Source organism: Triturus cristatus, chromosome 5_2 (assembly GCF_964204655.1).
Source record: "Triturus cristatus chromosome 5_2, aTriCri1.1, whole genome shotgun sequence".
Classification (NCBI taxonomy): Eukaryota; Metazoa; Chordata; class Amphibia; order Caudata; family Salamandridae; genus Triturus; species Triturus cristatus.
The window spans coordinates 826,265,450-826,282,390 of record NC_140588.1 but is presented as its reverse complement, the minus strand read 5'-3'; positions in this window follow the sequence as shown (position 1 = coordinate 826,282,390).

Here is a 16,941-nt window from a genome sequence, read left to right as displayed (position 1 = left end):
AGGTGCATGTGTTTTTCTAAGGGAAGCTTGCATTGCTGATGTCTCTGTGGTACTAATTCTTGAGTGTGCAGGAAGCGTGCACTTCTGATGCTCATACAGTACCTCTTCTATTTGGGTGGGGATGGGTGCATACATGGGCATTAGAACATCCCAGGGAGAAATACAGCTCCCTTCGACGAAGTTAGGACTAGAACTGTGCTTCCGTAGAGCTGCAGACACTTTAAACATGCCTAATTCAAAGTGGAATACTCTCCTAAAACAGATTCCATTGATTTTGGGCTGAAAATGAATGATTATGAGTAAAATAAAGTGCAGCAAAAATGCTGCTAAATTTCCATATTTGTGCCACTAAATTTCCATATTTGCACCGCTAAATGTGCTAACCCATGCCGCAATATCCTGGGGGTCTGTTATAGTGTTCGGTTAAAGCGATTACATTTAGTCTCCATTTTATTTCTTATTTTTAACTTAGCACCTTTTTAAGATGGAGGTTTGAACATGTTTTTCACTGACAGGAGAATATGCCATGCATGTATTTATTTTTGGTCGATGTTGTTCTGTAGTCTGCACTGTTAATTCCAGGTAAACACATACTAGAACACGATGCCCTTGCTTTATTATGTGTTCATAGGAGATGACTCTTTTTCTCCAGACAAAGTAAAGATGTTTATCAGGGTCTTTAGCATATGGAGCTAAAGCCGGTATTTTAATATTTAACCCACATCCATTTGGAATTTGGGTAGAGGCACTTCACACTGGAGTTATCATGAATGCTGCAGAGAGCTGTGAATGAGATACAGCTTGGCAGGTCCTGACATTCATTCTAAGATGGAAGATAGCTGCACAGGCAGAGATGTGCAGGCTTGCGCACTTAAACGGAGTGCATTTGTTAATGCACTGTGGCTGGCTTCTTGAGACATTACACCAAGGTATGGGGTTAGATCATTCCAACTGGGTCTGACAGAAGGGTACTCCAGCTACGCTCTTCTAGTGTAAGAGAAATAGTGCTAGAGATGAGTAACAACTACTATGGTTAAATTGTTTTTGTTTTTCACCATTCTAATAATGCTTATAACTTTGATGTGTCTCATTCATCTAATTATCACAGTTCATGTTTTATTTATGAGGACTGGATCTTTTCAATAAACATTTGACAATCTATTAGTGTATCTTCTCTTTGCAAAACTTTGGGCATGCAGTGGGACAAATAAAAGAGTTAGATCTGTTTCCACAAATTCCTTTAGAATAAGAGTGGCCGTGTTCGAGATTACCAACAGTATCTTCAGCTCTGAAGATTTAGGAGTTTATCAAAAAGGGGGGAGAGGAGGATATAACTAGGTTCGTCCTCCTAGGTACATGTAAGACAAGACGATCCGAGATCGTGGATCAGTGAACCTAGTTTGTAGGGAAATGAGGGTTTCAACTCAATGAGTCAATTCACCACAATTCAAAGAAAAGGAAATACTTTTCTTGAGTCCCCTCACTCACCCAAGGTTTCCCCTAGGTGACATGCTTCATCATTGGGGCCATCCCAAGAATCTTATGCTTGGGGCGTGCGGCGACTTGCGACAGTTACGTAGGAGCACTGATTAGTAAAGACTATGTGTAGTGCAGTGAGGGGGGAGTGGTGTGGATTGATTAAAATTTACCTAGCTAGTGAGTGTAGGATACATTTATTCTTGCTCCTAGCTGATAAAGGATAAAAAGGTGTTTAATAAAAGGGAGGAATTAGGTAATTATGTGCTAATAGTCCCTAATATTCAAAGTCAACATGTTTCGAGGTTATCCCCTAAACCTCTTCTTCAGGACTGCATAGGGACCAGCCCCATGTGTACCACTCCGTGCACAACCTCTAATAAAGTGATGAAATAAGGAATAATATTAATAATAATAAACGCGCACCTCAGTGTCAGCGTAAACAATTTACATACGGTTACACTGAACACGCAGTATCTAGAAGGATACAAAAAGACATACATGTCAATCAGACCCTCCAGGATTTCGCGATTTCGCGATTTGCAAAAAAAACGCGAAATCGGCACTTTTGTAAAAATGCCGCGATTTTTACAAAAGTGCCTGCGAAATCCTGGCATCCTGGCGGCATCCCACCCCCATCCAGCAGCAGACAGCAGACCACCCGCCCCTCTTCCTCTTCTATTGGGCCAGTGGCTCTTGCCACGGGTCCAATAGACCAATAGAAGGGGGGTAGGGGGGGTCCTCACAGCAGGCAGTGCTGACGACTTGGCTCACCTGTTCTGGAGCGGCGGTCTGGATCGTCATCGTATCGTTGTGGCTGGTGCTGGTGGTGGATCGTCGTCTCAGGAGGCCCAGAGGCCCAGGTAAGCTGCTGTGAGCTGGATGGATTTGGTTTGGATTTGTGTGGTTTGGTGTTGGGAAGGTTTGCCAGTGGTTTGGCAAAAATCGATCCAGATTTGGCTGATTTTGGGGCGATTTTGCGTGTTTGCGGGGGGCGCGTGTTTGACGCAAAAGTCGTACCCCTTCCACTGAATGGATTTGTGTAATTTTTGCTGAGATTCTTTGTAATCGCTGGAACTACTGTCCCAGTGAGTTTCAAGAGGATCGAAGTAGGGGAAGTGCAAAAAAAACGCTCTTTTTTGAAAGGGTCGAAATGCCATGTTATCCAACGGGCGTTTTTGGGATGGTGGAGAAGTGGTTTTAAGGGTGTTCCACTTGCTCGAGAGGAACAGGGCTGCACTGGGTGGTAGGGAGGGGGAATTTATGGGTGTGCAGGAAGATTGGGAGGAATCGATCGATGGGAAGGGTGTTTTTAGTCAAAGTCGAGGAAGGAAGGAGCTGCCATAGGAGCCCATGTTAAATGTGAGTGTTTACATGTTTTTGGGGTTCGATTGCAGGGTGTTCCAGGTGGTTCCGAGTGGATGTACTTAGCTTGGATCAGAGGTGGGAATGTCTAATTTTGTTTGCAAGTGTTTTGAAGGAAATCTATGGAGGGAAAGGGGTGTTTTGGGCCTAGTTTCAAAGTGCATTTTTGACGCGACTTTAGGCCTTGTGCGAGGTCGCGGTAATGCACGTTTTTGGTATGGTAATTTGGGGTGTTCTAGGGTTTTGGGAATGGGTTTAGGGGTTTGGGAGCAATGATGGGAATGTCTAGTTTATGGGAAAAATAGCAGTTTGGTTGTGGGTGGAGGGGATAGTGTAATTTGGGCCGCAGGTGAGATGAGATGCAACCTCTTTTTAGAACATTTCAAATGATGAATAGTTTTGCTCTTTCCAATATTCATAATAAAACATGTTTATATATTTATGTGCTTATGCAGTTATGTATACATAGCTTCATGGTGTTAAATAACTCAAAAAACAAAGAGATCTGTGTTTGTTGTAGGATAAACTGCCAAATAAAACGCCGCAAAATTGCCGCTAAATTTCCATATTTGTGCCGCTAAATTTCCATATTTGTGCCGCTAAATTTGCTAATCTATGCCGCTATATCCTGGGGGGTCTGGTTAATAAGCAACCTGCCCATCCGTGTCGTGGGCAGGTGAACATCTTGGATCATGATAAAACATAGGTGATGGTGCGCATGACTGTAACTTAGAATAGGTGTGGAAATCCAGTGCAGTCTGGTAATCGTTTGTCTCTAAAGTGAAAAAAAAGTATGAAAATGCAAAAAAACACACAACACTCGTGATGGGACAATCGACATAACAAACATTACATAAAACATATATAGTGGCTTGTGGACCTACTTAGTAGTTAAGCAAAAATAGCCTCATGGTCTGCCAGGGTGGAGGAGCCTGAATAACCCTAGGAGAGAGTATGGGTTAAGAGACTCAAGGTCGGTATTGAACCCTGCAATGGGCCCTCACAGAAAACTTCTTCCGTTTCGAAGACACCATCTTCCAACAACAACACGGGACCAGTATGGGTTAAGAGACTCAAGGTCGGTAACCCTGTAAGAGCGAACAAAGTTAATGAAAAAAAGAAATAGAAAGTGGCACGGTCGGGCTCATGGTTACGAGTGAGCCCAGACACGGGAGGATGAAAGCTTACTTGACTCGGCTTGCCTCCGTCAATTGGACCTAGTGAAACCCTTCGGTAGACCGCATCTTAGTGTGTCTTTGGTTCCAGCGCTATTAATAGTGTGTGCAGCGATTGGAAAATTCATGGTCACTGACTCGAGGGAGAAAAAGACTAAGCCGCGTATTACGTTAGGTTAGCGGCGGCCATCTTGAGTTTCCAGGTGGACGCGTTGCCTTAGAAACCTTCGAAAGTCTTTAGAAAAAAGGTTTTGAAACGTTATGAGCACAGTAGCAAAGGGTGTAGCGACAAAATGGGAAATAAAAATAAAAATAAAGTTAAAAAAATTAAAGATAAAAAAATATTGTTAAATATAATTTTTTTTTATAAAGGATAGAGGCAGGGCGCGAACACTGCCAGTGAAAAATAGTCTATATAATAGAATGAAGGGATTGAAATAAAGTGGCGGCCATATTAGGTTAGTCTATAGGCTTTGGGATAGTCCCGGATACGGGTAAAAAGGAGGTGAGCATTGCCACGTTTTTCAACAAAAATAAGGTGGGGTAATGGGTATATGAGGGAGGAAAATAATGATAATAGTAAGAAGGAAAAAAATTAAATAATATTAGGAAGGAAGGTGCCTGAAAAATGGCAAAAATATGCAAAAAAATATATAAGTATATATTTTTCATTATAGGCAGAGGATCATTTTGCAAAAATTAAGCAAAAATATTGTTACCCAAAAATTGGCAAAAAATAATTTGACAGAAAAAGGGTTCGAGAGGTCAATCCAGATTATCTGACAAATTGAACCCACGGGATATTGTCGTTTAGTCCTTTAGTATCAGTGCGTAGTTTGAAAACCCAACGTTGTTCTTTTTCCAGCAGTCTATGATCAAAGTTGTCACATGGTTTTATATGCTCTAGTACCACCCACCTCATGTTGTTAGGTGTGTGTTGCATATCGTTAAAATGTGCTGTCATTCTGGTACTTGCTCTCTGGCACCGGATGTTACTGCGGTGTTCACAAATCCTTGTGCTCACCTTACTTGTTGTCATGCCCACATAGTGGAGATTGCAGGAGCATGTGATCAGGTATACTACTCCCACTGTGTTGCATGTCATGAAATTTCTGAGTTCCCATGTTGAGCCTGTATTAAATTGGACTGTTTTTGTGGTGGAGGTCAGGTGATACACACTGCAGTTATGACACGGGTGATGGCCAGTTGGTAGAGTGCTTATGGTCTGTTGCGTTTTACTCTGGTTGGATCTAGGGCGTGTGTGTACCAAAAGATCACATAAATGTTTGCCTCTCCTATGTGAAAACATAGGTGTAGGGATATCAAGGTTGCCGCTGTTAAGGATCCTCCAGTGTTTCTTTACCATCTTGGTGATTTTGTCCGACGCCGTGCTGAACGTGGTGATGCAGATGGGTCTCCTCTCTTTTTCTGTTTCTTGTTTTACATAAGTCTCTAGGAGAGCATCTCTGTTGTTATTTTTTGCTCTCTTCTTTGCCTTGTTGATGATGTGGGAGGGATACCTTCTGTCTTTTAGTTTACTTGCCAGGTCTTTAGCCTGTTTCTCATAGTCAATACTTTCCATGCAGTTTCTCCTTAATCTGAGGAATTGGCCAAATGGTAGGTTTTCTTTGAGGTGTCGTGGATGGACACTATCGTAGAGTAGAAGACAGTTTTTTGCAGTGGGTTTGAAATCAGTTGTAGTTTTTAGGTGTCCCTCTGCGGCATAGATGTTCAGGTCCAGGAAGGTAAGCTCAGACCTGCTCATTGTGTGTGTGAATTTTAGGAAAGGGTCTTGTAGGTTCAACCATTCCAAAAATAGGTTGGCTTCTCTTTCATTGCCATTCCATATTACCAAAATATCATCTATGTACCTCTTCCATTCCACGATCTGGTTCGGGAAGGTGTTGTGGTCCGAAAGGATCTTGTGTTCCTCCATGTGGTTGACATACAGACCCGCTACACTAGGAGCGAATGTACTGCCCATACTGAAGCACTGGGTATTTTAAACCCAGCGGTGCAGGGGCACACACCCTATGACTTCTGGGTTCTCCCTGTTCCAGACCTACAGAAACACAGAGTCTTCTGGGTGAAGTCAAAGATTCATTTATTGGCTGCAGACCAATTACAGGTATCCTAGAAGTACAACAGCGTGTATGTTCTCAGGAGACTGCTAAAAATCATAGAAACGGACTTGATTGATTGATTGATTGGGGTACTTATAGAGCGCAACTATCACCCTACGGGCATCTTGGCGCTTGCATTGGGAACCCGTCCTGGTTTTTCCCTGTAAGATAACCCGTACTGGGCATCCCCAAGGTGAAAGCCAGGCATCCCGCCGCGGGGGGCCGTTGTGGAGATTAAGCAGGCTTGTTGCCCAGAGCTGCATAGTGTGAACTCGTGCTTAGAGTGGGCACCGAAGCGAGAATTATCAAGTCCGTGGACAATTGGGTTCTGGACCCTGCCGCGTCGGGAATCGAACCCAGGTCCCGGGCCTGATCTCTGCTTCAGGGTATGCCTCCTCTAACCAGTGAGCTACACTTCTCCACTTCTTCTTCTTAAATACACTTTTTCCTGCTTCAGGCATACAGTCCTAGGTTTATGATACGGCAATATACAAGAGTACATTTCAAACGAAAGAGCAGAGTCATGATGATCATCCCACATTCCAGTTAAGCCAGCCCACAATTATTTACACAGCAAGGTTCAGATCCCACATCAGATATCGATAGGCCCCAATAAAACACGGGCAGCTCCTGTTGATAGAAACAAGCCATAAAGCAGGAACAGTCAGGTGTGAAAGTGATTAGCCGGAGGCTTGTGTGGGATGAAAGGACTTTATGGCGTGTCAAGCCCTGATGCTAATCACAGGTGGCCGGAGGAAGGGGAGCTCGTGAGACCAGTTTGACCTGGGGCAGCAGAGCCAAGCTGCCCAGGTCACGGAAGAGTCATGGAAAGGCCAATGTGCTGTGAGGCCCGTATTTGCTTCATTATAGCCTATGTGAGGGCAATCACAAGATGGCCACCGCTTCCAAAATGGAACCCGCGTAGTGATGCAGAATAACGTGTACGCAGTGCATTCATAGCTAGAACGCTATACAAAGCACTTGTACATACCGCATTAACCATTTGCGGTTCGCTAATACCAGGATAGACAGGGGTGGGACCCTGTCCCCTACGCGGTCCCAGAGATTAAAGTACGACAGACCCTCCTTTTGCCCTTACATAGGCAATCACTATACTCATCTTAATCCGAGTCTAGGTCAATGTTCACAAAGTCATGGAGATGTTGCTGTAGCATCATCCTATTACTTAGCTCGTCCCTCGATACAGGTTTCCTTACACATAATGTAGCACAGAGGCCACATATCGCAGGAGCACACTGTATGCACAGACAGAACAGGAAAAGAATAGCTAAGATCATTCCAATGACCATCAGAACTTTCCAACCCCAGGCAGATATCAGTTCCCAGAACCACCCCACCAGTGACCAATCTCCTTTATCCACGTGTATGGATTCAGATATTTTATGGAGTCTGGAGATGGCTTGATAGACTGTTGGAGCGTTATCTGGTATGAAAATGCAACAACTGGATTGGATAACCTTACATACCCCACCGCGGTCTGCAAGAATAACGTCTAGAACCATGCGGTTCTGCAAAGTCATAAGGCGATCCGCTTGGAGCTCAGCTGTCAAATTACCAAGGGCACCAGCCGTAACATTAACAGTGGATTCAACCACACGAGTCAGTTGTCTTAGGTTCCTACTATTTACGGCAGGAAACCCAAGAAGAAGTCTCCCGCTTCCTGACCGGCAGTATCCTCCTTACTAATCACGCCTCTCACAACTCTGGTCTTGTGATAGTTAGAGGCAGCAGTAAATGTTGGCGGTAGCAAGTTCGCAATATAACATGTGCCCGAGAAATCAGGGGGCAACCATGTATATGCTCGATCTTTGCAGATGAAATATGTGCCCTTGGCAGCCAAAAACGCAGGAGAAAACTGTGATGGGAAAGTGTACGTTTCAGTACAGTCACTTTCCCCCAGTTGAGCTCTAGGATTCTGACCATTACCTTGTAAGCAGAACCGACCTATGTGGGGTACGACCCAGATTGGGGATGAGATTTTTCGCTGTCTTTCACCCAGACTAATACTATACCCCGTTGCATTCCACCCTACATAAGGTCTTAATTCTTCCTTGGGTATGGACGAGTATGCGTCGATATCTCTGCTCATATCGGCAACTCCTTTCATCAAGGCCTTATTATTGGTGATAGGTCTGATGGAACGCGGTTGTCGCGGGGAGTACGTATCTAGAGCATAGAGAAACATGGTCTGGAATGCCCATGACGATCCATTGTAACTAAATGGCAGCACCAAATAGGGAATACCCTTATTAATGGTATGTGGCATTAACCCACACACCCAGCAATTGGTTGTATTCATTACTAGTTGGTGTTGGTGCAAGAGCTGAATAAACGAGTTATTTACAAATTCTGATCGTCTGGTTTGTTCATGTTCAGGCAGAGGGTGAAAAGAGTGTGAGGAGGCAGTAGAAAGAGGTATAGGCTGTACAGTGGGTGCAATGGGCTTTTGAGAGGAGAAAAATACAAATCCAACGATGAACATTATTATACTACATAGTATAAATAGGCACAAAAATACAAAACATTTACTCTTTATAGTTTTACACATCCTTGCTTTAAAGTTCATTTCCTCAACGGGTCTCTCCATCTTAAAAAACTCCATCCTCTAATCGGGCCGCTCGCGGCGGATGAGTTTCTTCTGCTAAGGAGTACGCCTGTCAGTCCAGGGAAACGAGACCAACCAGAACCGTTGACCTAACGTCTTTGGCCTGTACCCCAAAGTCTTGGCACCGCGACCCTGCGGCTGAACCCGGATGGTGGTTCGAAAAACAAAAATCAAGAAAGTCCTTCAGATGGGAGAGCTTATAATGTCAAAAAGAAAAAATAGTAAGGAAATCTTTATTTGTCCATAGGCCTTGGTCTCAAATTGTAGCGGAGACGGCCAGGTGCTGTTTGATCTTGAAACAAGAGTTCAGGCTCTGTGGTGTCCAATCGACTTGATGATGGCACAGCTTCTTGCAAAATATCGTTACTCTCTTGGTCTGAAACTGTGCCTTTTATGCACGCATCACTGAATGGTACAAAATGAGGTACAGTGTCTGTTTCAGAGTCGGCGATACCCTCCTGGACCCACTGGTCATATGGCAGGGGCAAGGGGACTACCTTGCAGTGGGTGCCATGGACCCAATTCTTTCTCCCTTTCACCCGAACCGCTGATCTCGTTGACAGAAGTACAAGATGGGGGCTGATCCAACGAGGCTCGTCGTTGCTCTTGCGCTGGAAATTTCTAATCAGCACCCATGTGCCAGGGTCGATAGGGTGTCCAGGAGTTTCAGAAGCTTGGGGAAGAGTATCATGCACCTGTTGATGTAAAACACGTAGTTTAGCAGTCAAATCATACAAGTAATCGAGTAGTACCGGATGCTCGATCTCACTGAATTTCGTAGGCCTTGGTACACCCCATACGTTGGCCGGGCGGCCAAAAACCACTTCGTAAGGACTAAGTCCCACTCGTGAGTGTACGGTCATTCTGGTGGACAGGAGTGCTAAAGGCAGAGCATCAGGCCATTTAAGACCGGTGCTCGCCTGGATTTTGGCCAGTTTAAGTTTTAGAGCGCCGTCGTAGCGCTCTACTAATCCAGCTGATTGGGGGTGATTTGCAGCGTGGAACTTCTGCCTAATACCTAGCCCCTCACACACATTCTTCATCACTTTACCCACAAACTCACTTCCATTATCACACCACATCATTCTTGGCATTCCAAACCTAGGGAAGAATTCTTTCACAAGGGCTTTGGCTGTGGATAGGGCAGCGTTATCCTTTAGAGGATAGGCCTCTACCCATTTTGAAAAAGCGCAGACAACCACCAATACATATTTCAGGTTGTTGCACCTTTCCATGTGGATAAAGTCCAGCTGCAAAACTTCAAATGGGTATGATGGGGGTGCAAAATGACCAGCTGGAGTTGGGGTTCCCCTACCAGGGTTATACTTCAAACATACCATACAATTCTTGACCACATTCTCTGCGCACTTGGGAATTCCAGCATTCTGCCATACTGGAGCCAACAACTTACAAATTCCTTTCGTACTGATATGTGCCATTCCATGTGCCATTGTGACCACTGGGAGCACATATGCATCAGGCAACAACCATCGCCTATGTTCTGTCAGATCAATCCAACAACCATTCTCATCCAACTTACCCATACTTTCTCTCCACTTGCTTAATTCTTTCTCTGTAGCTTCAGCTTGAAGGGACTTCACACTCTCTATTGTGTTTTCACACATTCCAACATCATCAACCCATCTTGCGGGGCCTGCAACATACATTCTAGTCTTTACATTCTGTGCTGTTTCTTTCGCGATCTCATCAGCAAATGCATTCCCACGTCCAACATCATCTGTGATTTTCCTGTGCGCACTGCATTTCATGATCGCAACTTGCAACGGTAGGGTCAGCGACTCAAGGAGATCATTCACCAACTTGCCATTCTGAATTTTAGCCCCATGCGAAGTCAGGAACCCACGTTCTTTCCACAATCGCCCAAAACTATGAGCCACGCCAAAGGCGTACTGGCTATCGGTGTATATATTCACTCTCATTCCTTCAGACAACACGCATGCTCTTGTGAAGGCGATTAATTCTGCTGCTTGGGCCGAATTATGTGGCACATGTGCAGTTTCCACAACCGTGTGTAAGTCGTGATAGCATACGCAGCAGTCGTGTCACCATTAGAGAGCTTGAAACACGAACCATCCACCCATAAAGTACCATCACACTCAGTCAGGGGAGTATCTTTTAGATCTACTCTCCCTTTCGTCTCTTCCTCTGTTCTGAACAGACAGTCATGTTGCTCAATCTCATCTAGGTCTGCTGGAATTGGCAATAACGTAGCTGGATTCAGCGTGTTGCATCTCTTTATGTGTATGTGATTTGCTAACAGTGTGAGCTCATAGCCTGATAATCGCGCACTAGTCAAGTGTTGTGTCTTGGTTCTGTTTAATAATGTGTCTACAGCATGTGGAACCATAACGATCAATGTGTTGTCCATTACCAAACCAGCAGATTGTCAGATAGACATAGCTGCAGCAGCTGTCGCTCTCAGACAGCTTGGCAATGCCTTATTACAGGGTCCAAGGTTGATGAAAAATATGCGCATGGGCGCGGTCTGTCGCCAAAAGGCTGTGTTAACACTGATAACGCACAACCATCTTTCTCATGAACATACAATGTAAAAGGCTTGCTGTAGTCAGGGGTACCCAACACAGGAGCTGAACATAATGCATTGCGCAATTCCACAAAACTTTTCTGGCACTCTTCAGACCATGGGATAGGACTCGGTGTGTCTTTGCATGTTAATGCTAACAAAGGTTTCGCCAACAGGGAAAAATTTGGGATCCAGTGCCTACAGTATGAGGTAATGCCCAAGAAAGCACGCACTTCTCTCTGTGTTCTTGGCACACTCAACTGTGCAATGGCTTGAATTCTTTCTGGGGTCAGCTTCCTTCCCTCCTTCGACAAGAGATGACCTAAGTAGGTCACGTCTTGTCGACAATATTGCAGCTTTGAGAGAGACACTTTGTGATGGAAAGACGATAAATGACGCAACAATGATAATGTGGCTTCTTTGCAGATCTTCTCAATATCCGCGGCAATTAGTAAATCGTCAACGTTCTGAATCAGGGTAGCGCCACTAGGTAAAACAAGTGCATCAAGCTGCGCTTTTAAAGCTTGGCTGTATATTGATGGACTTTCACAGTAGCCCTGGGGAGCGCGTTTGAAGCGAAAGCTTCGGCCTCCCAGACTGAATCCAAAAATGTCTCTGCTCTCCTCTGCAATTGGGATGCTAAAGAAAGCATTCTTTAAATCGATCACTGAAAACCATGCAGCAGAGGCTGGAATCATCGTTAACAAGGCAGTTATATCAGGGACAACTGGAAACCGTGGCACAACAATCTTATTAACCTCTCTAAGATCAATCACAAATCTGTAAACAGGTGGCTGTGAAAGGTCCGTTCGTTTTAAGACAGGCAAAATCGGACTATTGCAAACGTTGCCTCTTGTCTCTTCAATTACACCCTTATTAATCAAGTCGCTGACAATGTCTAACAATGCTTTCTGGCCTTCATTAGAGATCTTGTACTGGGGAATACGTGGCAGTCTGACATTAGCCTTTAAAGTTACCACGTATGGCGGTATCCCCAAGAGGCCTACATCATTGGGACCAGTAGCCCAAAGGACATCCGGAAGGGATGACAATTCAGGCGGCATTGTATTTTTAGACAAGTACATCGGGGAAATCACTTTCCTGCCTAATGTAAGTTGTACTCCTGACGGTGAACAATACAGTGTAGCATGCAATCTTTTTAACAAATCTAACCCTAGCAAATTTTCACCACAACCTGTTGTTAGGATCAGGGGTGCTTTCAGCTCGCAAGGTCCAATAGAAAGTGACATGGGACTAGAAATCGGGTTCCTAACTGGGGCGCCAGAAAAACCTACTGAAACATTTATATCGCCAGACAAACGTGCGCCAGGGAGTTTTGAATGCATGATTGAACTCTTTGCAGCACCAGTGTCTAGCAGAAAGGGCTCCGTTACATTTGCTGTAGTCACCTCAACATACGGTCCGCTCTGATCCACTGGCACTGAAACAACTCCCTCTCTCTGTCTACGGCTGTCCTAGTAATCATTATTTTCTGCATCGCCGTCCTCTGCATAATAATCATTATTGTAGTACTGAGCTGTATTACTAGTCGCGTTGGCTTGCTGATCAAAGCTATTGATGGTATTTTGAGGCGGAAGAGGACGCGCGTTCTGGGGAACATTTCCACGCCCTCTGCCTCTAGGAGCTTGCTGACCACCCCTCCCTCTTGCGCCATACATATTGCCGTTACGCTGCATCAATTTAGGGCAACTATATATAAAATGACCTTCCTCTTTGCAGTATGAACATTGGTTGGGACCTACAGGGACACGTGGTTGATAATACCCATTCATTTGCTGATTGTTCTGAAATTGTTGGGGTTGGTGATAGACACCTTGGGGTTGCCTATAATTATTCTGACCTCCACGTGGCGGATAGGCCTGCTGTAAAAGGACCTTTGTTTTTAGTTCTTTCGTTTTCTTTTCTGTTCTATCTTTCTCGTCTTTATCTCTGTTTTCATAATACTGTGCAGTAGCCAGTATTTGCGCTGAAGAGGAAACAGCCCAAGAACGTTCTGAATCTTTTAACTTTTTACACAGGTCAGGAAGTAAATTCTGCACAAATTTATCCACAAAAAACCGTTGGCCACCCTCAGTACTCATATCTTGCCCACTGTGGTCAATAAACGTTTCTTCAAACCTGGTAAAGAAGTCTGACACTGTCTCATCTTTCTTCTGCTTGCATGCAGATAGCTTATCCCAATTTACGCGCATCGCGGGCATTATTGTCTTCATATACGTGATGATTCTACCAGGGAGTTCTGCTATTAAAGGCTCTGGTTTCGCGCCACCAATCTGTCTAGCGTCAGCAGCGATGATGTTAGCCCATGTGTCCCCTAGTTCTGCAGCATGATCCATATTACGAATGGATCCCCACAAAGGCTGTGGAACCACATTCCCAAACAGCATATCTATATCAGCCAGATTCATTACACAGGATTCTGCAGTTTGTGACAACTCCTTATAATAACCGGTAGGGTTTTTACGGGGATCAGGCAATGTCTGCTTAAGTGCTAACACCTCAGATCTTTTCCATGGAACATGTACCCAAATACGCTGAAAATGTGCTAAGACAGGTGGATTAACATTTGGTTCAGCAGGTCTCCAAACTGGGGGAACCTCACGCATCGGATATTGGCGTGCTTTTACCCTTTTTCCCACAGGGACATCAGGTTCAAACAATGACTGTTGACAATCATCATTCCTGAAGGATAATACAACCGCAACTGCATGATTTCTACATCGCGATCCACAATGGTACCAGTTCCAAAATCAAATCTCACTCGACACAACTCCTGCGGGCTTGGGTCTTTACCACTATCATCCAATTCCTCACAGAGAATTTCGCACATTTTCTCAAAGACATACCTCTGTTTTGGGGCATCCCATTGATGGAAAACGTTGACAACTGATTCCACATCATATAGTGAAGGGAAAACAATCCATCTACGCGCCATGCGATCTATTACCTTTTTCTCATCGGGGTTAGGCAATTGACTGTGCAATTGCTTACGCCAGGAGTCTCACCGGATGACTCAAAGAGAGGCGACATCAACGTAGTAACCACATTAGCTAAACGCTGTCGCGCTGAAGGAGAAGTTGAGGCGAAAACAGGGGGAGAAACAGAGGGGAGAAAAGAGGATGCAGAAACAGGTACTGGAGTGGTGCAAGGAAGAGTGTCAGGGGAGGCAGCTGCTGAATTAGACAAAGTCGCAGGAAGCGCGGGGGCAGTTGGAAACACAACTGGCGGCCCTTGAGAGGGCTGCGCTATAGGGATAGGAGCCGGCTGCGGAGCAGCTGGGGGTAGCGGCAAGGCTTGCAGTATATTAACTGGAGGTGGCATATTCACAAGCTGGGGAGGCGCCGTGGCATTTTGAGCATACGGGGGTGGCGAACTCAACAAATGCGACATCAGGGGATCTTTCTCCTTTTCTTCTGACTCATTCTGCTTAGAATGCGGTAAAGCTGGGTAACATTTGTCGATCCCTAACTTACGCTGTCTGTGCAATTGCTCATTCATCTGTTCCTCCTCATTGTCCTTGAATTGTACAGCTGCTTGCATTACTGTCATACCTTTCTCTCTCTTATTCTTTTTCGCTAGCTTAATTTCCTTCTGTTTGGCTTCCTTCCGCCATAAGCGGAAAGAATCAAACATCGCCGGCCGGGTTTTCTTTTTAAACAATTTAATTTCCAAATTATCTAGAATATCGGTATCGAAACTACCATTTTGGGGCCATTTTAAAACACCGTCTTTCCTGGTGTAGTGGATCCATACTTCGTTATATGCAATGGGGCCTACGCCATGTTTTACATAGAGCTCATAAGTTGGAGTTCCAACCGGAGGAACCGGACATGATTCCTCCAGCTGGAAATCTCTTCCACAACCCAAACAAAATATTCTACCAAATATTCTAGAACCAGGCATCTTCGCTCACTAGTCTAGATCCAAACGTCAAAGGATTATCGATTACGATAGTCTCGTGAATACACGAGTCCTCTGGCTTTGGCGTTTGCAAACTCCAAATTTCCAAATCAAAACGATCCCGAGGGATACCAAACAAATGGGAGACGCTCCACTTATACTTAACTGAACATTGATGATCGATGGCGTCACCAGAAGACTCTCTCGATTGTTTTGCTCTATCAAAACTCGTCAAGGGTCCAAAACAGGTCGATTAATCAGGGCAGCAGTCCTTCGTAGCCGTCGGGACGCGGAGAACCTCGCAGAAAAGACTTTCGGACCACGTCGACATGCAGGGGTCGATGAAGTGGCGGCCTTCCTCCGGAATTTCCAAACGAAGCTCCTCACGAACCTCTGGCTTGGACTGGTACCGCTGAAATCGTCCCGAGTTGGGCGCCAAACTGAAGTACTGGGTATTTTAAACCCAGCGGTGCACGGGCACACACCCTATGACTTCTGGGTTCTCCCTGTTCCAGACCTACAGAAACACAGAGTCTTCTGGGTGAAGTCAAAGATTCATTTATTGGCTGCAGACCAATTACAGGTATCCTAGAAGTACAACAGCGTGTATGTTCTCAGGAGACTGCTAAAAATCATAGAAACGGACTTCTTCTTAAATACACTTTTTCCTGCTTCAGGCATACATTCCTAGGTTTATGATACAGCAATATACAAGTGTACATTTCAAACGAAAGAGCAGAGTCATGATGACCATCCCACATTCCAGTTAAGCCAGCCCACAATTATTTACACAGCAAGGTTCAGATCCCACATCAGATATCGATAGGCCCCAATAAAACACGGGCAGCTCCTGTTGATAGAAACAAGCCATAAAGCAGGAACAGTCAGGTGTGAAAGTGATTAGCCGGAGGCTTGTGTGGGATGAAAGGACTTTATGGCGTGTCAAGCCCTGATGCTAATCACAGGTGGCCGGAGGAAGGGGAGCTCGTGAGACCAGTTTGACCTGGGGCAGCAGAGCCAAGCTGCCCAGGTCACGGAAGAGTCATGGAAAGGCCAATGTGCTGTGAGGCCCGTATTTGCTTCATTATAGCCTATGTGAGGGCAATCACAAGATGGCCACCGCTTCCAAAATGGAACCCGCGTAGTGATGCAGAATAACGTGTACGCAGTGCATTCATAGCTAGAACGTTATACAAAGCACTTGTACATACCGCATTAACCATTTGCGGTTCGCTAATACCAGGATAGACAGGGGTGGGGCCCTGTCCCCTACGCGGTCCCAGAGATTAAAGTACGACAATACTGGTCCTGTGTTGTTGTTGGAAGATGGTGTCTTCGAAACGGAAGAAGTGTTCTGTGGGGGCCCATTGCAGGTTTCAATACCGACCTTGAGTCTCTTAACCCATACTCTCTCCTAGGGTTATTCAGGCTCCTCCACCCTGGCAGACCATGAGGCTATTTTTGCTTAACTACTAAGTAGGTCCGGAAGCCACTATATATGTTTTATGTAATGTTTGTTATGTTGGTTGTCCCATCACGAGTGTTGTGTGTTTTTTTGCATTTACATACGTGTTTTTTCACTTTAGAGACACACGATTACCAGACTGCGCTGGATTTCAATACCTATTCTAAGTTACAGTCATGAGCACCATCCCCTATGTTTTATCATGATCCAAGATGTTCACCTGCCCACGACACGGATGGGCAGGT